At 43.0% G+C, this 22,661-nt stretch overlaps 1 protein-coding gene across 1 annotated transcript in view; it reads left to right on the forward strand.

Moving 5' to 3' along the window:
- The first annotated feature begins 1,566 nt into the window (after positions 1 to 1,566).
- LOC141108500 (dual specificity protein phosphatase 6-like) overlaps positions 1,567 to 22,661 on the forward strand; it is a 192,574-nt gene continuing 171,479 nt past the window's right edge. Inside the window, exon 1 of the mRNA XM_073600166.1 lies at positions 1,567 to 1,776. The gene's annotated coding sequence lies outside the window, so the exon portion shown is untranslated. The remainder of the gene's footprint in view (positions 1,777 to 22,661) is intronic.

A 22,661-nucleotide genomic window follows, 5' to 3' on the forward strand; every position in this document is an offset into this window, starting at 1 on the left:
AAGAGGGAAGGTCCTGTGGCTGGAGGTGGAATAATTTGTGGCTAGTGGAAGAAGGCACTGCAGCTGGAGGAGAAAAGACCTGTGGCTGGAGGAGGAAATACTTGTGGCTAGAGGAGATAGGACCTGTGACTGGAGGTGGAAAAACTTGTGGATAGTGGAGGAAGGCCCTGCAGCTGGAGAAGAAAGGACCTGTAGCTGGAGGAGAAAGGAACTGTAGCTGGAGGAGGAAGGACCTGTAGCTGGAGGAGGAAAGACCTCTGGTTGGAGGAGGAAGGATTTGTGGCTGGAGGAGGAAGGACCTGTAGCTGGAGGAAGGAAGGACCTGTGGGTGGAGGAGGAAGGATCTGTGGGTGGAGGAGGAAAAACCTGTGGCTGAAGGACGAAGGACCTATGGCTAAAGGAGGTAGGACCTGTGGCTAAAGGTAAGGACCTGTGGCTAAAGGAGGAAGGACCTGTGGCTAAAGGAGGAAGGACCTGTGGCTAAAGGAGGAAGGACCTGTGGCTGGAGAAGGAAGGACCTGTGGCTGGAGAAGGAAGGACCTGTGGCTGGAAGGGGAAGGACCTGTGGCTGGAAGGGGAAGGACCTGTAGCTGGAAGGGGAAGGACCTGTAGCTGGAGGGGGAAGAGCGGGAAGAATCTGTGGCTTTAGGGGGAAGAACCTGTTGCTTGAGGGAGAAGAACCTGTGACTGGTGTTGGAAGAACCTGTGGCTGGAGGTGAAATAACCTGTGGCTGGAGGTGGAAGGCCCTGACCTGGAGAGGAAAGGACCCGTGCCTGGAGGGGGAAGAACCTGTGGCTGGAGATTTAAGAACTTGTGACTAGTGGAGGAAGGCCCTGCAGCTGGAGGAGGAAGGACCTGTGGCTGGAGGTGGAAGACATTGAGGCTATTGGAGAAAGGCCCTGTGGCTAGGGGAGGAAGAACCTATGTCTGGAGGAGGAAGAACATGCAACTGAAGCAGAAATGAGCACATAGGGGGCGAAGTTCCTCTTTAACACAGAATGTTTTTCTAGCATATCCTTCTGGAGCAAACTCAACACAGCATATGACTAAGATAATACACTCTATGCTCACAGAACACTAGCCAGCTAAATCTTTGCAACAACTATTTGCCCATTTAGGCTTAGAGAGGAGTAAATCCATTCTTACTTCCTGATCCTCAGCCTCTCTAAAGAGCACTGGGGAATGCTGTCTGCCAGCGTCCTCACATCCAATGCAGGGCTATGGATCCTGCGTCAGTCTTGATGACATCAGGACCTTAGACCACTGAAGCGTGGGGTGAGAAGATGCAGCAGGAACCAGCCTAGCAGCATAGAGGAGGAGAGGATCAGGTAAGTAAATCTACTTTTTTTCCATGCCCTGTACACCTAAACGAGGAGTTAACCTTTGCATTGAGGCTGCATTTTCAGACATCCCTGGAGTTGGGCTTTAATTTCCTAGCTATTGCAAAATCAGAAACGACCACAAGGTGGCACTCCCGTCTCCCCCCCCCCCCCCCCCCCTCCTCCTCCATCTCTACATCAACCCAAATGGAATTTTGTGTGTCTGCAGCAGTGACTTAGCAGTGGGATGGTCATGTCAGGAGTACTCTCCAGAAAAAAATCATTTCGATTCATCTACTTTTTTTTTTTTGGCAACTTTATCATTCTAACCTGACTGCAGAATGCGGGACAAAAAAAAAAAAAAAAAGATTGGCCTATTGAACTGGCGTTCCTCGTTTTTTGCCGGTTTGTGAGCCTCATCCACTGAGCAGAGTAATATTAAAGAGTCTGCGCTAGGTAAGGCTTGTATTCCCTAAATATTCTCTCCTTTCCTCCGGTTGCCATGGTTGTGCAGATGCTGCATGGTTACAGAGCACCAAGCATTGCTCATCCAGTTCTGCCTGCTTGCTTGGCTGTAAATTGAATTTTTTTTCTATTTTTTGTATAGTGTAAAGCCTGCTGGGGGATTCTAAACTTAGCTGTGAAGGTTACTGCCAAGAAAGGTGGGCTGATGATCCCACAGACTGAAGGAAGGATCATTACATGACTTCCAGGAGTCACCCCAAACAAGGAAGCAGCAAGGTCACAGAGTAACATTATTATTCTGGATTGATACATTGTATCGGCTCTATAAATAGAACCCAATTGATAGAACAGCCCTCTGATTGGTGCTAATGGGGTGCTCAGCCTGCTGCCAAATGCTTGGAAATGTCTATTCCGTCTCCCCCCTCAGGGTAAAACCCATCTGCTCATTGGCTTCCCATTGTCATCCAGGCATTGTGCAGCCGGCGTCTCCACTCACGGAAACGCAATAAATGCCGTACTTTATGAATGGCTCCAGATCCACGCTTGGAAAATTACAGTGTGTCTAGAATTTAAACGCTGCTCCTAGTGGTTACTGGGGGGGGGAGGTTGCACATTCCCACCTAGCACTGTGAAAGGACTGCTGAATCTGGTTGCAACATGTTACGTGAAAGGAGGAGGGGTTATGGAAATAAGGTGGCAGAAGGAGATAAGTGGGAAGGGTTATGGAGATGAGGAAGGGGGAAAAGATGAGGAGAGGTCTGTGTTCCTTGTAATCCATCAGAAATATAGTAGGCAGGGCTGACACCACATGTTTAGGAATTAGGTAGTAGGCAGGGCTGACACCACATGTTTTTACACACCTCCCAACATTTTGAGATGGGAATGAGGGACACCTATCTAACAAATGTATGTAGGCATAGGACACGCCCCCTTAAAGGAGAATTAACCAAAAAAAAAAAAGGTTAATTAAATCCACAAGGGCTTTTTTTTACCACTACTATTCCTTTATATTGGCTTTTCAAAATGCACAAATGCAGCAATTTAGAAATCAGATGGAAGGTTTAGCGCTGGGAAACACTTTTTGAAAGATAAAATGATAAAATGGGAATGAGGGACACCTACTAACAAATGTATGCAGGCATAGGACACACCCCCTGCCACACCCCCTTAAAGGAGAATTAACCACAAAAAAAAAAGGTTAATTCAATCCACTAGTGCTTTTTTTTACCACTATTATTCCTTTATATTGGCTTTTCAAAATGTACAAATGCAGCAATTTAGAAATCAGATGAAAGGTTTAGCGCTGGGAAACACTTTTTGAAAGATAAAAAGTGCATTTTATACACATCTATATAGATCAGAGCAAAATGAGGGACAAATGAGGAGGAAAGAGGGACTGAGGGACATTGCTCCAAATCAGGGACAGTCCCTCGAAATCAGGGACAGTTGGGAGGTTTGGTTTTTATTTTACTATGACTGTATCATTTATTGCCCTAAAATGTTCTAATCCCAATTGATTGCAATTATCAACATAAGGGGTCATACAAGGTGTGTGTGTAAATATATATATATGTATATATATATATATATATATATATATATATATATATATATATATATATATATATATATATATATACACACTATATATATATATATATATTTATATTTTTTATGATTATTTATATTAATATAAATTAAATAATTATATATATATCCACTTCAGCTCCAAGCCTTTTTTATTTACACTCTTCTAGCAAAAAATACTGATTGTTACATGCAAACAAAATTTGTTAGAACCCCCAAACATTCTATATTTTTTTTTTAAAGCAGAGGCCCTAGAGAACAAATTGGTGGATGTTGCAATATTTTATGTGACACGGTATTTGCACAGCGGTTTTTCAAATGCAATTTAAAAAAAAAAAAAGATGCTGTACTTTATGAATGGCCCGGCATCCACGCTTGGGAAATTACAGTGTGTCTAAGAATTTAAATGCTGCTCCTAGCGGTTACTGGGGGAGTTTACACATTCAGCAGTCCTTTCGCAGTGCTTCTAGGTGGGAATCTGGTTGCAACATGTTTTGTGAAAGGAGGAGGGGTTATGGAAATAAGGTGGCAGAAAGAGATAAGTGGGAAGGGTTATGGAGATGAGGAAGGGGGAAAAGATGAGGAGAGGTCTGTGTTCCTTGTAATCCATCAGAAACAAAGTAGGCAGGGCTGACACCACATGTTTAAGAATTAGGTAGTAGGCAGGGCTGACACCACCTGTTTAGGAATTAGGTAGTAGGCAGGGCTGACACCACATGTTTAGGAATTAGGTAGAAAGCAGGACTGACACCACATGTTTAAGAAGTAGGTAGTAGGCAGGGCTGACACCACATGTTTAGGAATTAGGTAGTAGGCAGGGCTGACACCACATGTTTAAGAATTAGGTAGTAGGCAGGGCTGACACCACATGTTTAAGAATTAGGTAGTAGGCAGGGCTGACACCACGTTTAGGAATTAGGTAGTAGGCAGGGCTGACACCACATGTTTAAGAATTAGGTAGTAGGCAGGGCTGACACCACGTTTAGGAATTAGGTAGTAGGCAGGGCTGACACCACATGTTTAAGAATTAGGTAGTAGGCAGGGCTGACACCACGTTTAGGAATTAGGTAGTAGGCAGGGCTGACACCACGTTTAGGAATTAGGTAGTAGGCAGGGCTGACACCACATGTTTAGGCATTCAGAGCCATGTTGTCATGTCACAGAGGAATTTAGGAGCACCCAATATTTTTGGCACATCACCATTTATTTTTATGTACTTGCAAACATGGAGAAAGAGCATGTATTACAGAGGTGTACAAACACTTTTTTTTCCCATTTTGCCTTGACTTGCACTGTAATCAATGAAAGCAAAAGATGTGTAACATCCCCCCACCTGTGCAACATGGCAGCTCCCTCCAGAATGACAGGTCACCCTGCCTGTTCTGCAGTCAGCCGAGGCTCTTCATGATCATCATGTGACCTTGGAACGTCCTTTAAGGTCAGGTATCAGAGGAGACCGCAGTCAGCGGTAATTCTCCGTGAGCTGATGAAATATGCAGTGTGCTCTGTACACAGAATTTACCCAAATAGCGTCGTCTGGGGCGCCTACATCAGAATAAGACCACACACAGGACATTCGTCTTTGGAAGGAAATCATGTCCCTAATGTTCCAGAGGGGCATTCTATAGATTACTCGGGTCACCGAATTCCAGAAGAAACCATAATGGCAAGGCTACAACAACACCTTGATGCTAAAAAAGAATACACCATATATTACACATATATATATATATATATATATATATATATATATATATATATATATATATATATACACACACACATACACACCATACCAAAAAACTGTCTTTTTATTCAAGGATAGCAATCACATGAAGCCATTTATTATCACATAGTTTTTTGGCTCCTTTTAAAATCATAATGATAATAGAAATCACCCAAATGGCCCTGATAAAAAGTTTACATACCCTTGAATGTTTGGCGTTGGTACAGACACAGAAGGTGGCACACACAGGTTAAAATAGCAATTAAAGGTTAATTTCCCACATTTGTGGCTTTTTAAATCACAATTAGTGTCAGTGTATAAATAGTCAATGAGTTTGTTAGCTCTCACATGGATCACTAAGCAGGCTAGACACTGAGCCACGGGGAGCAGAAAAGAACAGTCAAAAGACCTGCGTAACAAGGTAATGAAACTTTACAAAGATGGAAAAAGGATATAAAAAGATATCCAAAGCCTTGAATATGCCAGTCAGTACTGTTTAATCGCTTAATAAGAAGTGGAAAATTTGGGTACGCTTCTGCTTGAGTCCAACCTGCAAACACTTGTTACTGACCTTTGGCTTCTTGACTACATTTCTGCTGGATTCCTACCTGCGTCCATTTGTTATCGACCTTAAGCAGAAGCCAAAGAACTTGCCAAAGGTCGATAACAAGTGGTTGCAGGTTGGACTCAAGCAGAAGCGAAGTCAAGGAACTTTCCAGAGTCCAACCTGCAACCACTTGTTACCGACCTTTGGCTTGTTTACTGACTATGCTTCTGCTTGATCCCTACCTGAAACCATTTGTTATCAAACTTTGTCTTGTTTACTGACTATGTTTCTGCTTGATTCCAACCTGCAACCACTTGTTACCGACCTTTGGCTTGTTCCTCGACTACGCTTCTGCTTCAGTCCGACCTGCAACCACTTGTTACTGACCTTTGGCTTGTTTACTGACTACACTTCTGCATGATCCCTACCTGCATCCATTTGTTATCAACCTTTGCCAAGTTCCTTGACTACGCATCTGCTTGATCCCTACCTGCAACCATTTGTTATCGACCTTTGGCAAGTTCCTTGACTGCGCTTCTGCTTGAGTCCAGCCTGCAACCACTTGTTACCGACCTTTGGCTTGTTTACTGACTATGCTTCTGCTTGATCCCTACCTGAAACCATTTGTTATAGACCTTTGGCTTGTTGCTCGACTACAATTCTGCTTGATCCTTACCTGCAACCACTTGTTACTGACCTTTGGCTCGTCTACTGACTACGTTTCTGCTTGAGTCCAACCTGCAACCACTTGTTACCGACCTTTGGCTTGTTCCTCGACTATGCTTCTGCTTGGATCCAACCTACAACCACTTGTTACCGACCTTTGGCTTGTTCCTCGACTATGCTTCTGCTTGGATCCAACCTACAACCACTTGTTACCGACCTTTGGCTTGTTCCTCGACTATGCTTCTGCTTGGATCCAACCTGCAACCACTTGTTACCAACCTTTGGCTTGTTTGGTTTGTTTACTGACTATGCTTCTGCTTGGATCCAACCTGCAACCACTTGTTACCAACCTTTGGCTTGTTTGGTTTGTTTACTGACTATGCTTCTGCTTGATCCCTACCTGAAACCATTTGTTATTGACCTTTGGCTTGTTGCTCGACTACGATTCTGCTTGATCCTTACCTGCAACCACTTGTTACTGACCTTTGGCTCGTCTACTGACTACGTTTCTGCTTGAGTCCAACCTGCAACCACTTGTTACTGACCTTTGGCTTGTTCCTCGACTATGCTTCTGCTTGGATCCAACCTGCAACCACTTGTTACTGACCTTTGGCTTGTTTACTGACTATGCTTCTGCTTAATCCCTAATATCTGCTACTGTACCCCGGCTTCCTCACCTTCTGCTGGGGTGATGCCAAGGACTGTGATCTGGTACTAACATGCAGCAAAACCCATCTTCACCGTCAGGAGCTCTGGTGAACACCGGTTAGTATTTATACTCCGCACCTCAAAAGAGCTTGTGTAATCCACCAGGGTGACCTACTTCTGTACTTATCCAGCTGGTCAGTGGGAGCCTCGCTGCTGCTATAACTACTGATCTCGAAGCATGACCCCTGACCGTGACACACCCTATTACCTGAGGCGCCTATGGTTACATTTTCAATGACTATTTCTATAGCATGCAAGCCTATACATGCCAACAGTGGGGGGTGGGAAACAAAGGGAAAAGGTAAGATCTGTATTTTTTACTAGTTAGGTTAAGACACGCGTTAAACAAAAATGTGGCCAGCCATGGCAGCAATTAACCTAGGGTTACACTAAAAACTATTGTGCAGCCGTAACATTGTCTGAACAATCGCACATCATTCTCGTGATTTATGGAAAGTCTCATCAGCTAGGAAATTGCTTCCATGCTTCTATTTTATTCTGAAAGGAAGTGCCCTTTTTTTTCTGAACCCATATGCATACCAGACATGCCGGACTTGCTCGACAGAGACTGTAACATTACAGAAATACGTGTTTATTGTCCATCTGGATGACACAATAGTTCATAATCTTATCTAGGCCGTATCCCTTTTCAGCATATACAATCCAACTGCTGTTTTTACATTTTCCACCAAGCAGGGGCAAAACTACAGATCATGGGGCACTGTCACTGTGTAACAAAATGTTTACGGGCCTTCCCTACTGTTGTTGATCTTAACATAAAATACACTATATTACCAAAAGTATTGGGACGCCTGCCTTTACACGCACATGAACTTTAATGGCATCCCAGTCTTAGTCCGTAGGGTTCAAAATTGAGTTGGTCCAACCTTTGCAGCTATAACAGCTTCAACTCTTCTGGGAAGGCTGTCCACAAGGTTTAGGAGTGTGTCTATGGGAATGTTTGAGCATTCTTCCAGAAGCGTATTTGTAAGGTCAGGCACTGATGTTGGTAGAGAAGGCCTGTCTCACAGGCTCCGCTCTAATTCACACCAACTCTGTTCTATCGGGTTGAGGTCAGGACTCTGTGCAGGCCAGTCAAGTTCCTCCACCCCAAACTGGCTCATCCATGTCTTTATGGACCTTTCTTTGTGCACTGGTCCAAATCATTTGGTGGAGGGAGAGTTATGGTGTGGGGTTGTTGTTCAGGGGCTTGGTCCCTTAGTATGCTGACACCTTAAGAGACCCCTTTAGTGGAACTAAGAGGCCAAGCCCAACCCCTGAACAACAACCCCACACCATAACCCCACCTCCACCAAATGATTCCATTGTTTTCCATCTCCTGCCTGTCCACAACTTTATCCCAGAGATCCCGGTGACAGTGCTTTGCCACCCAGAGGTGATTGTTTGCTTCAGTTGCACTACCAGGGACTTAAATGCTCCAGGAAAGCTCTTTTCATGCTGAACTAATCAAAATGACCGCAGCTGATCACAGTTGAAAGTAAAATGGCTTTGTGTGCCTGATTTGGAAGGTGATTAGTAGGGTTGCACTGATACTAGTATCAGTACCGAGCATTTGCACAAGTACTTGTACTGGTGCAAAATGCTCCAAATGCTTGACCCGATACCTGGGCAGTCAGGGGTGATCGGTGCGGCGGTGGAGGGAGTTACAAGCACTGATCTCCCTGTACAGATTTCAATAAAGCAGCTGACAGCCGCTTCTCCTCTTCCCTCCCCTGCGGCTGTTAGCCGCTTTATTGAAATCTATACAGGGAGATTGGTGCTTGTAACTCCCTCCACTGCCGCACTGATCACCCCTGACTGTCCCCTGTGTCCTCCTCCATGCTGCTCCGGTCCCCTTCTGTGTACCACTCGGTCCCCCTCTGTGCTCCTACTCTGTGCGGCTCCGGTCCCCCTCTGGTCCCCCCCATGTCCCGGATCTTTCTGGATGGAGAGCGTATGAAGGAGCTGGTAAATATGTCATTTACCAGCTCCTTCTTTTTCTGAATGGACAGAGTCAGTGATCACTACTCTGCTCAGTTATTAATGAACAGAGTCAAAGGGGTCCCCCTCTGTGCTCTTCCTCCAGTCCCCCTCAGTGTCCTCCCCCGTTCTGCTCCGGTCCTCCTCCGTGCTCCTCCTCCGGTCCCCTTCTGTGTCCTCCCTTGTGCTGCTCTGGTCCCCTTCGGAGTCCTGCCCTGTGCTGTTCTGGTCCCCTTCTGTGTCCTCCCCTGTGCTGTTCTGGTCCCCTTCGGAGTCCTGCCCTGTGCTGCTCTGGTCCCCCTCTGTGAGCAGAGTAAACTGTGTTTACGATGGCTCAGTTTATGAATGGAGAGGAGCCGCTGTCTCCTGTCATCTTCATCTTCAGTGCAGCTGAGGCTGCTGAGAAAGGGACTGAGGAATCTGTGTCCTCAGTCCCTTTCCATGTCTCAAAGGGGGGATGTCAGGGGTCTGTTTTGACCCCTGATATCTCACCAAAGCCCCCCCCCCCCCCCCAACAGGGTTGATAAAAAAATCAAGAATTTTAAAAAAAGGAAAAATTGTAATAAATAAATATTTAAAAGTAAAATTATATAAAATAATAAAAAATAAATAAATAAAAAAAAAACACTGACACTGTCCACTCGACCTCTCCTGCCCCTAAAAAAAGAAAACATTGTAAAAAAAAAAAATAAGAATAAAAAAAAAAAACTACTAACACAGTTCACGCGTCATCGGGGCTGCATATTAGTGCCACTGTCACATGACATTAAAAAAAAGTATCGGTAATCGGTATCGGCGAGCACTGTGTCGGTACTTGGACTCGGTCTTAAAAAGTGGTATCTTTACAACCCTAGTGATTAGCTACACCCGATTGTCATTTCTAAGAGGGGGTGATCATTTTTACAACTCAGTGATATGTTTTTTTTTATTTTTTTCTGACATGTCAATGTTCCATCTTTCACTTGGATGTTATAAGTTGCACAACCGGATAAAACAAAGACAGTGTCTGTCTTCATTTCAGGCAGCAAAGTAATAAAATGTGATTTTTTTTTAAAGGAGGGGGGGGGGGTGATTCTTTTCTGTACCCCACTGTAGGTACAGAGCAGGAAGTAATAATTGTCACAATTTGATTCATTTCATGTCTGTGATCCAACTGTGGATTGCTCTTCAGAGGAATAGGAATCCCTGCAGCACATGTGAATGAGCTCTATGGACTCATCATGGTGGGGTTTGTATGAATTGGGGGGGGGGTGAAGGGTGAGGGGTACTCTCCCGCAGCCACGTATTTCTTTCACAAAATTGGGGTTGGGGTTATTTTGAGGCATTGCTTTATTCAAAAACGACCCCGGTCATTGATAACGAGTAAATCTCTGAACATTTGTCGGCTTTTAGGCGTCATTATGATGCATTCTTTAATAAATTGTAAAGTAGACCCAGTTGGTTGTCATAAAATCAGTCTGAAGTTGCCATATGATTCGTTCCTCTGCTAAAGCAAACATATGTCCTTTTCCTTTTTATGACTAACTTCTTGAAAGCTGTTTTATGAGCAATCCGCTGCTGGAGAGAACAGAGCACACATACGGCTCAGTCATGGCGGCTAAGTGGTGTTATTTATAGTAGCCAATCAGAGTGTTTGTTACCCCAACGTTCCATATTCCCATAGCTCCCAACTGTCCCTGATTTGGAGCATTGTCCCTCTGTCCCTGATTTGAAAGGACTGTCCCTGATTTGGAGCATTGTCCCTCTGTCCCTGATTTGAAAGGACTGTCCCTGATTTGGAGCAATGTCCCTCTGTCCCTGATTTGGAGGGACTGTCCCTGATTTGGAGCAATGTCCCTCTGTCCCTGATTTGGAGGGACTGTCCCTGATTTGGAGCATTGTCCCTCTGTCCCTGATTTGAAAGGACTGTCCCTGATTTGGAGCATTGTCCCTCTGTCTCTGATTTGGAGGGACTGTCCCTGATTTGGAGCAATGTCCCTCTGTCCCTGATTTGGAGGGACTGTCCCTGATTTGGAGCAATGTCCCTCTGTCCCTGATTTGCAGGGACTGTCCCTGATTTGGAGGGACTGTCCATGATTTGGAGCAATGTCCCTCTGTCTCTGATATGGAGGGACTGTCCCTGATTTGGAGCAATGTCCCTCTGTCCCTGATTTGGAGGGACTGTCCATGATTTGGAGCAATGTCCCTCTGTCCCTGATTTGGAGGGACTGTCCCTGATTTGGAGCAATGTCCCTCTGTCCCTGATATGGAGGGACTGTCCCTGATTTGGAGCAATGTCCCTCTGTCCCTGATTTGGAGGGACTGTCCCTGATTTGGAGCAATGTCCCTCTGTCCCTGATATGGAGGGACTGTCCCTGATTTGGAGCAATGTCCCTCTGTCTCTGATATGGAGGGACTGTCCATGATTTGAAGTAATGTCCCTCTGTCCCTCTTTCCTCCTCATTTGTCCCTCATTTTGCTCTGATCTATATAGATGTATATAAAATGCTCTATTTATCTATCAAAAAATGTTTTTAGCGCTAAACCTTTCATCTGATTTCTAAATTGCTGCATTTGTAAATTCCAAAAGCCAATATAAAGGAATAGAAGTGGTTAAAAAAAAAAAAAAAACTTGTGGGTTTAACCAATCTTGTTTTTTTTGTACAATTCTCCTTTAAGAATAAAAGTATTGGAGCACCAAAGCAAGGTCCATAAAGACATGGATGAGCGAGTTTGGGGAGGAGGAACTTGACTGGCCTGCACAGAGTCCTGACTTCAACCTGATAGAACACCTTTGGGATGAATTAGAGTCTCCTAGCCAGGCCTTCTCATCCAACATCAGTGCCTGACCTCACAAATGCTCTTCTGGAAGAATGGTCAAACATTCCCATAGACACACTCCTAAATCTTGTGGACGGCCTTCCCAGAAGAGTTGAAGCTGTTATAGCTGTAAAGGGTGGAGCAACTCAATATTGAACCCTCCGGACTAAGACTGGGATGTCATTACAGTGGTTGTAAACCTGTACAGAGCACTTCTTACTACAGGTGAGCCTATAATAAGTCTTACCTGTAGCTACCCTGGATATCCCCTAGACCTCCACGGTTTAGGAGATTGCCGATGTCATCGTCACATGTGCACTGAAGCGATGGCATGTTCGTGCCGATGCTTTACCTAGTGTGCCATTACCAGTGGCTCCCGCGCACATTCGGCAATGCGACTCTGGCCAATCACAGCGCTGGAGCCCGCGATACCCAGAAGTAACTCCGGGAGCGATGTCACCATCCGGAGCTTTGTGCTGGGACCGCTGTGGGGGCTCCCATCTAAGGTGAGTATTTCATAATGATCTAGTATGCATCGCACACCTTTATCTTGCAGGTGTTTTTTTGGTTTTTTTTAGTGGGTTTAAACCACTTTAAAGTTCAATGCGTGTAAAGGTAGGTGTCCCAATACTTTTGCTGATATAGTGTATCAGGCTGGGTTCACACCAGTGCGAATTGGATGCGGTGTTTCCCACATTCACTTCGCACAGCAGGAGATTGTGACTGTCTCTCTATGAAGCCGGCTCTCTCCGCTGCGATTTGCACCATAGTCCTGTGCGTCTTCTGGTCCGTTTCAGGTCCGAATTCAGCTAAAAATTCCATCTGAAATCGGACCTGAAATGGTGAACGGAGCCGCACCGGACCCCTGCTGTAAGCTGCTGTGTCCTCATATGTGAACCCAGCCTCATCCTTCACATCAGGGGTCTCCAAACTGGCCCCCTGTTCTGAAAGTTTGCTGTCCCTCGGAGATTAGGGGTGCCGGACTGTGGCCACCGGACTTAGAAAAGGTCCTGACATCAGAGGGAATAAACAATGCCCCATCTTTAGTGTCATTGGGAGGAATTGTGCCCCATTGTTGGTGTCATTGGGAGGAATTGTGCCCCATTGTTGGTGTCACTGGGCCCAATTGTTGGTGTCATTGGGAGGAATTGTGCCCCATTGTTGGTGTCATTGGAGAAAAATTGTGCCCCATTGTTGGTGTCACTGGGCCCAATTGTTGGTGTTAATGGAGAAAAATTGTGCCCCATCGTTGGTGTCACTGGGTCCAATTGTTGGTGTCATTGGGAGGAATTGTGCCCCATCGTTGGTGTCACTGGGCCCAATTGTTGGTGTAATTGGGAGGAATTGTGCCCCATCGTTGGTGTCATTGGGCCCAATTGTTGGTGTCATTGGAGAAAAATTGTGCCCCATCGTTGGTGTCACTGGGCCCCATTGTTGGTGTCATTGGGAGGAATTGTGCCCCATTGTTGGTGTCACTGGGCCCAATTGTTGGTGTCATTGGGAAAAATTGTGCCCTATCGTTGGTGTCACTGGGCCCCATTGTTGGTGTCATTGGGAGGAATTGTGCCCCATTGTTGGTGTCACTGGGCCCCTATTGTTGGTGTCATTGGGAGGAATTGTGCCCCATTGTTGGTGTCACTGGGCCCCATTGTTGGTGTCATTGGGAGGAATTGTGCCCCATTGTTGGTGTCACTGGGCCCAATTGTTGGTTTCATTGGGAGGAATTGTGCTCTTTCATGGGGGGCGGTGGGAGGAGTTGTTCCCCATCATTGGTGTCATTTTGCCTCATCGTTGGTGTAATTCGGTGGGATTGTGCCCCTTCACTGGTCTCAGTGGGGGGGGGGGGGGATTATGCCCCATTGTTGGTATCAGTGGATGAAATAGTGCCCCAAGGGCCTGATAAAAGCAAGCAAAGGGCCACAGCTGGCCCCCGGGCCACAGTTTGGAGACCACTGCATTAGAATGATACAATAAAAATGTCACCTTGAAGACAATAAGCCTTTAATAGATAATAGTGTTGCGGCCGGATAGACATGTTACAGACTCTCCTCCGGGGTCCTATGTATTGTGTTTTAGTCAGGTGTTTTTTTTGTGTTTTTTCTATTATATTATATTTTTGTTTGAGCTATGCCTTATTTCTTTGCTTGTTTCTCTTTCATTCTTTTTGTTTGTTTTGCTATTGATAGTTGCTTGATTTTTCATTTGTTTGTTTTTTGGGATTTGGCGTTGTTTTTTTTTTTTTTTTATAGGAGGTTCTTTTATTATATCAGGCGATTTCACGTACGTCAATTCATTCGTTATTGGCATGCTGTGGACGTCTATTGTTGCTTCATTACCTGGTGGGCTCGGGAACATTACTGCCTTTTCTTTATTGCTAGAACATATAAAGCCCCTTCCTTGGTGCCTGGTATAATATATAGAACAATATATTATGGGGAACAATAAATGTAACGCGTATTTTGTAAAAAAATAAAATAAAAAAAAATAATAATTTAGTGTTTTTCAAGGAATGAGTAGATTTCAGAGTGCCTTTGGTGTTTTTGTTGCGTTTTGTAGGCGGGCGTGTTTTATTCTTTTTGGTTTCTGGTATTTTAACCTGAATGTCCCATTTAAAGCGAATGTAACCCAGTCATCAAAATCTTACGTTTTACCATGTAAAAAAAAAAAATGCTTTCTATTTTTAAATTTGCAGCTTTTATTAACTAGACATGTGCACTGCCGAAAAATCTCTTCGTTTTCATTTTCATTTTCTTCTTTTTTTTTTTTTTTTTTTTTCCGGGTCATTCGTTATGATCGCAATTCAAAAATTTGTAAATTCGAAAATCCGAAAATAAGAAAGAAAATCCGAAAGAATGAAAATCCAAACATTCTAAATGATAACTAAGTAATAATAACTAACTATTAAATTATAGGTATTTGGTATTTCCTTTCAAATTTGGCTGTTAGTGAACGTAACGAATACGAATTTATCCGAAGCTACGAATGATCCGAAATAACGAATGCCGCATCTAAACGAATAAAACGTAAAAAATTAATAAGAATAAATATTAATAATAATAATGAAAACTTTTTATTATTATTATTATTTATTATTAATTTATTCCGTTCCATTTGTTTAGATGCGCCATTCGTTATTTCAGATAATTCGTAGCTTTGGATAAATTCGTATTCTTTACGTTCACTAACAGCCAAATTTGAAAGGAAATACCAAATACGAATTTATCCGAAGTTACGAATTATCTGAAATAACGAATGCCGCATCTAAACAAATGGAACGGACCAAATTAATAACAAATAATAATAAAACGTTTTTATTATTATTATTATTGGTATCATTATGATTTTTTTACGTTTTATTCATTTAGATGCGGCATTCGTTATTTCGGATAATTCGTCACTTTGGATAAATTCGTATTCGTTACGTTCACCCACAGCCAAATTTGAAAGGAAATTCCAATACCTATAATTTAATAGTTAGTAATAGTTAAGTTATTATTAGTTAGTTATTATTTTGGATTTTCGAATTTCCAAAATTTTCAAATTTACGGGAAAAAAACGGGTTTTCGTTAATTCTGATACTTCCGAAATTAACAAGTTTGTCGAAATTTGTTAAAAAAAAAAACGAATCCGAAACTAAACAAATTGCACATGTCTATTATTAACTGCGGAAGATTTACCCCCCTTCGAGACCAGGCCATTTTTTTTGCCATACAGCACTGCGTTACTTTAACTGATAATTGCGCAGTCGTGCGACGCTGTACCCAAATAAAATTGATGTCTTCTTTGTTCCCACAAATAGAGCTTTCTTTTGGTGGTATTTGATCACCTCTTTTTTTATTTTTTGCGCTATAAACAAAAAAATATATTTTTTTACTTTCTGCTATAAAACATATCCAATAAAAAAAAATGTAGAAAATCTAATTTCTTCATAAATTTAGGCCGATATATATTTTCTGCTACATATTTTTGGTAAAAAAAAAAAACCCAATAAGTGTATATTGATTGGTTTGCGAAAAAGTTATAGCGTCTACAACAGGGGTCTCAAACTGGCGGCCCTCCAGCTGTTGCGGAACTACAAGTCCCATGAGGCATTGCAAGGCTGACAGTTACAAGCATGACTTCCACAGGCAGAGGCATGATGGGACTTGTACTTTCACAACAGCTGGAGGGGCCGCCAGTTTGAGACCCCTGGTCTACAAACTATGGGGTATTTATGGTTGGGCTAGATGGACTTGTGTCTTTTTTCAACCTGACTATGTAACTATTTTTATTTTTTACTAGTAATGGCAGCGATCGGTAACTTTATATATTGCGGCGGACAATCGGACACTAACTGTCACTTTTGTGGGAACCAGTGACACTAATACACTGATCAGTGCTAAAAATATGCACTGTCACTGTCCTAATGACACTGGCTGGGAAGGGGCTACATCAGGTGTAATCGAAGGGTTAAATGTTCGCCTAGCGTGTTTTTATATAGTAGGGGAAGTGCTTTTACTAGGGGAGGGCATAGATCTATGTCTCTGCTTTGCAGGAACACAGGATCCATTCCTTCCATACTGGCAGAATGGTGATCTGACTTGTTTCCATTCTGCCTCTCTGCTGGATCATCGATGTACCCGCCAATCAGCTCCTGCTATGTGTGATCACAGTGAAAGAAAGCCACCGGTGGCACGCATGCGGGCCTCCTATCCGAAAGAGCCAGCTCTCGTATATACAGTCAGGTCCATAAATATTGGGACATCGACACAATTCTAATCTTTTTGGCTCTATACACCACCACAATGGATTTGAAATGAAACAAACAAGATGTGCTTTAACTGCAGACTTTCGGCTTTAATTTGAGGGTATTTACATCCAAATCAGGTGAACAGTGTAGGAATTACAACAGTTTGTATATGTGCCTCCCACTTTTTAAGGGACCAAAAGTAGTGGGACAATTGGCTGCTCAGCTGTTCCATGGCCAGGTGTGTGTTATTCCCTCATTATCCCATTTACAAGGAGCAGATAAAAGGTCCAGAGTTCATTTCAAGTGTGCTATTTGCATTTGGAATCTGTTGCTGTCAACTCTCAATATGAGATCCAAAGAGCTGTCACTATCAGTGAAGCAAGCCATCATTAGGCTGGAAAAAACAAAACAAACCCATCAGAGAGATTGCAAAAACATTAGGTGTGGCCAAATCAACTGTTTGGAACATCCTTAAAAAGAAAGAACGCACCGGTGAGCTCAACAACACCAAAAGACTCGGAAGACCACAGAAAACAACTGTGGTGGATGACCGAAGAATTCTTTCCCTGGTGAAGAAAACACCCTTCACAACAGTTGCCCAGATCAAGAACACTCTCCAGGAGGTAGGTGTATGTGTGTCAAAGTCAACAATCAAGAGAAGACTTCACCAGAGTGAATACAGAGGGTTCACCACAAGATGTAAACCATTGGTAAACCTCAAAAACAGGAAGGCCAGATTAGAGTTCGCCAAACAACATCTATAAAAGCCTTCACAGTTCTGGAACAACATCCAATGGACAGATGAGGCCAAGATCAACTTGTACCAGAGTGATGGGAAGAGAAGAGTATGGAGAAGGAAAGGAACTGCTCATGATCCAAAGCATACCACCTCATCAGTGAAGCATGGTGGTGGTAGTGTCATGGCGTGGGCATGTATGGCTGCCAATGGAACTGGTTCTCTTGTATTTATTGATGATGTGACTGCTGACAAAAGCAGCAGGATGAATTCTGAAGTGTTTCGGGCAATATTATCTGCTCATATTCAGCAAAATGCTTCAGAACTCATTGGCTTCACAGTGCAGATGGACAATGACCCGAAGCATACTGCGAAAGCAACTAAAGAGTTTTTTAAGGGAAAGAAGTGGAATGTTATGCAATGGCCAAGTCAATCTCCAGACCTGAATCCGATTGAGCATGTATTTCACTTGCTGAAGACAAAACTGAAGGGAAAATGCCCCAAGAACAAGCAGGAACTGAAGACAGTTGCAGTAGAGGCCTGGCAGAGCATCACCAGGGATGAAACCCAGCGTCTGGTGATGTCTATGCGTTTCAGACTTCAGGCTGTAATTGACTGCAAAGGATTTGCAACCAAGTATCAAAAAGTGAAAGTTTGATGGATGATTGTTAATCTGTCTCATTACTTTTGGTCCCTTATAAAGTGGGAGGCACATATACAAACTGTTGTAATACCTACACCGTTCACCTGATCTGGATGTAAATACCCTTAAATTAAAGCTGAAAGTCTGCAGTTAAAGCACATCTTGTTCGTTTCATTTCAAATTCATTGTGGTGGTGTATAGAGCCAAAAAGATCAGAATTGTGTTGATGTCCCAATATTTATGGACCTGACTGTATATATATATATATATATATATATATATATATATATATATATATATATATTAGTAAAACTGCTATATGGCGGCCCTTAAGAGGTTCAAGAAAAAAATGACCTAATAATCCTACCATTAGGTCTTTGTTCAGGCACTTCCTGTTATATGGTGACAATGCTCTGTCTCTGTCCCCAAATAGCCTCCTGTGGTATCACACCAGCTTCCTGAATGGAGCTTCAAATGGGCTTATGCAGGAATGGCCCACTGTTGTCACCACCAGGAAACCTGCCCTGAAAAATGCCATGGGGCCATCAATGAGATGTTAGTAGACATAAAGGGGTTTATTTTACTAAAACTGGAGAGTGCAAAAATAAGGCTCATTTCTGCATAGAAACCAATCAGCTTCCAGGTTTTATTGCCAAGGCGTAATTGAACAAGCTGAGGTTAGAAGCTGATTGGTTTCTATTTCTGATTTTGCACTCTCCGGCTTTAGTGAATAAACTCCAAAGTGGCTACAAAGGGGCTTGTTCCATTTCAAATCCTGCTTTATGCATGGACATACAGCCCTAGACCCAGCCTGTCCGGACAGTATGGTCACCTGCTGGCACCATCCACAGGCAGGTTAACTCTATCCTAAGGCACAGACGTTGAATCCAATGGAATTTTAATAATAGGGACTGAACATGCCCCAGTTAAAGTCCTATGGGACGAAACGCGTCGGACTTGGCTTCCTGCTTCTCACATTGCCCCTCATTTTTTTACTTTGTGATCAGAGTTTTTATTCTCATATATGTATGCTGGTTTTTAGAAATAAAAAACCCACTTTTTTGGCCTACACCATATGGAGGCAAATTTTTTCTTTGCATAACATTTGGACAAGAGTTCCTCTGTGGCCCAGCTCTACCTCCTGTACTCAAGTTCCAGTCCTGGTGTTTCCAACATCCGAGGTCCGGTGCGGTGGCTGTTTATAACATCTCTTGGAGTCGTGTTTGGAGGTCTTTGGTCCCCTGGAGTCTCGTTGATCAGCCGATTTTTGGCATCCTTTCCTTTATGACTCGCTGTCGCTGACATCCAAGTCCACCTGTTCCGGTAAGAATAGAAATACTTCCCTTGTTTTTTGGTTGAAGATGCACTGCTTTTGATGTCCTCACTGTGGGGGGAGTTCCAGTGTACTACATCCTTGATTAACCACCATTTGGTGGCGGACTCACCTTGGCCCTTTTTAGGACCTTTATTAGCATTGGACTTTTTCATATTTCCATTATTTTTGCATGATTTAAATAATGTTTTTGTATTTTTCACAAACATATGCATATGTGTTTATCTTTTAGCGCTACATTTTATATCATTCACTGAACTAACTAGCACTAAACAGGAGGGGAAGACAAGGGGAAAAACAAAATCACATAGCAAACTAGATGAAGTGGCTCAATACCACCACTAGATGTCACTATGCTACAAAACAATAATAACCTGATGCAGTTCAATATAACACAGTATGGTCACCTGCCGACTTGGCACCATCCACAGGCAGCTTAACTCTTTCCTAAGGCACAGAAGTTTAATCCAATGAAATTTTAAAAATTGGGACTGAGCTAACTAGCACTAAACAGGAGGGGAGGACAGAGGGAGAAACCAAAATCACATAGTAAACTAGATGAAGTGGCTCAGAACTGCCACTAGATGCCAGTAGGTATGCTACAAAACAATAATAACCTGATGCAGTTTAATACAACACAGTATGGTCACCTACTGGAACCATCGACAGGCAGTTTAACTCATTAATATGAAATTAAGAAGAATCTAATGCAATTTTACTAACCACTTGACCACTGGGCACTTAAACCCCCTTAATAACCAGACCAATTTTCAGCTTTTGGTGCTCTCACATTTTGAATGACAATTACTCAGTCATGCAACACTGTATCTATATGAATTTTTTGTCCTTTTTTTCACACAAATAGAGCTTTCTTTTGGTGGTATTTAATCACCGCTGGGTTCTTTATTTTTTGCGCTATAAAAGAAAAAAGACCGAAAAATCTGTAAAAAAATAAATTTTTCTTCATTTCTGTTATAAAATTTTGAAAATTAGTAATTTTTCTTCATATATTTTGGCCAAAATTTATACCGCTACATATCTTTGGTAAAAATAACCCAAATTAGTGTATATTATTTGGTCTTTGTGAAAGTTATAGCATCCACAAGCTATGATACCAATATCTGAAAATTGATCACACCTGAAGTACTGACGGCCTATCTCATTTCTTGAGACCCTAACATGCCAGAAAAGTACAAATACCCCCCAAATGACCCCTTTTTGGAAAGAAGACATTTCAAGGTATTTAGAAAGATGCATGATGAGTTTTTTGAAGTTGTCATTTTTTCCCACAATTCTTTGCAAAATCAAGTTTTTTTTTTTTCTTTTTTTTTTTTTCACAAAATTGTCATATTAGCAGGTTATTTCTCACACACAGCATATGCATACCACAAATTACACCCCAAAACACATTCTGCTATTACTCCCGAGTATGGCGATACCACATGTGTGAGACTTTTACACAGCGTGGCCACATACAGAGGCCCAACATGCAGGGGAGCACCTTCAGGCGTTCTGGAGCACCCAGGCCAATTCTGACATTTCTCTCCTACATGTAAAAATTATCATTTATTTGCTAGAAAATTACATAGAACCCCAAAACATTATATATGTTTTTTTAGCAAAGACCCTAGAGAATACAATAGCGGTCATTGCAACTTTTTATCTCGCACGATATTTGCGCAGCAATTTTTGGAACGCGTTTTTTTTGGAAAAAAAACTGTTTTTTGCTTTAAAAAAAAACAAAACAGTAAGGTTAGCCCAATGTTTTTGCATAATATGAAAGATGAAGTTACGCCGAGTTAATAGATACCTAACATGTCACCTTTCAAAATTGCACACGCTTGTGGAATGGCGCCAAACTTCACCACTTAAAAATCCCCATAGGCGACGCTTTAAAATTTTTTACTGGTTACAAATTTTGAGTTACAGAGGAGGTCTAGGGCCAAAATTATTGCTCTCACTCTACCGATCGCAGCGATACCTCACATGTATGGTTTGAACACCGTTTTCATATGTAGGCGGGACTTACGTATGCGTTCGCTTCTGCATGCGAGCACACGGGGACAGGGGCGCTTTAAAAAATTTTTATTTTTTTTTATTGTTCATTTTACTTTATTTATTTTAGTTTGACACTTTTTTCCAAAAAAAAAAAATTTTTGATCACTTTTATTCCTATTACAAGGAATGTAAACATCCCTTGTAATAGGAATATGGCATGACAGGTCCTCTTTACAGTGAGATATGGGGTCAATAAAACCCCACATCTCACCTCTAGGCTGTTCCTGAAATAAAAAAAAAAAAAAAAAAAAAAAAGATCCTGGCTTCGATCATAGCGGTGAGTCGGTAGAAGCACCGGAGGGCGGCGGGAGGGGGGGGGCGTCCCCTCTCGCCTCCCGTAAGAACGATCAAGCAGTGTAACAGCCGCTACGATCATTCTTATGTTGTAGGGAATCGCCGGCTGAAAAAGATGATATCTGAATGATGCCTGTAGCTGCACCCATCATTCAGATATCCCCACACAAAGTCAAGGACGTCGGATGACGGAAGGCGGGAAGTGGTTAAAACGCTTTTTTTTTTTTAACACGAAGTTGTCCATTTATACAATATTTCTAACACGTAGCATGTACATACCAAAAATGACCCCCCAAAATAGATTCTCCTACTATTCCTGAGTACGGCGATACCACATGTGTGAGACTTCCACAGCCTGGCCACATACAGAGGCTGGGTACGGCTGAGCATGGCTGGGTATGGCTGAGCATGGCTGGGTATTGCAGAGTATCGCCGAGTATGACTGGGTATGGCAGAGTATGGCTGGGTATCACCGAGTATTGCAGAGTATGGCTGGGTATCACCGAGTATTGCAGAGTATGGCTGGGTATTGCAGAGTATGGCTGGGTATCACCGAGTATTGCAGAGTATGGCAGAGTATGGCTGGGTATGGCAGAGTATGGCTGGGTATGGCAGAGTATGGCTGGGTATGGCAGAGTATGGCTGGGTATGGCAGAGTATGGCTGGGTATGGCAGAGTATTGCGGGTTATGGCAGAGTATTGCAGATTTTTGTGGGGTATTGCAGAGCATGGCTGGGTATGGCAGAGTATGGCTGGGTATCACTGAGTATTGCAGAGTATGGCTGGGTATTGCGGGATATTTCAGGGTATTGCAGGGTATGGCAGAGTATTGCGGGGTATTCCAGGGTATGGCAGAGTATTGCGGGGTATTGCAGGGTATGGCAGAGTATTGCGGGGTATTCCAGGGTATGGCAGAGTATTGCGGGGTATTGCAGGGTATGGCAGAGTATTGCGGGGTATGGCAGAGTATTGCAGGGTATGGCAAAGTATTGCGGGGTATGGCAGAGTATTGCGGGGTATGGCAGAGTATTGCGGGGTATGGCAGAGTATTGCGGGGTATTTCAGGGTAT

The sequence above is a fragment of the Aquarana catesbeiana genome, linkage group LG09, assembly GCF_042186555.1.
Source record: "Aquarana catesbeiana isolate 2022-GZ linkage group LG09, ASM4218655v1, whole genome shotgun sequence".
In the NCBI taxonomy this organism is placed as follows: Eukaryota; Metazoa; Chordata; class Amphibia; order Anura; family Ranidae; genus Aquarana; species Aquarana catesbeiana.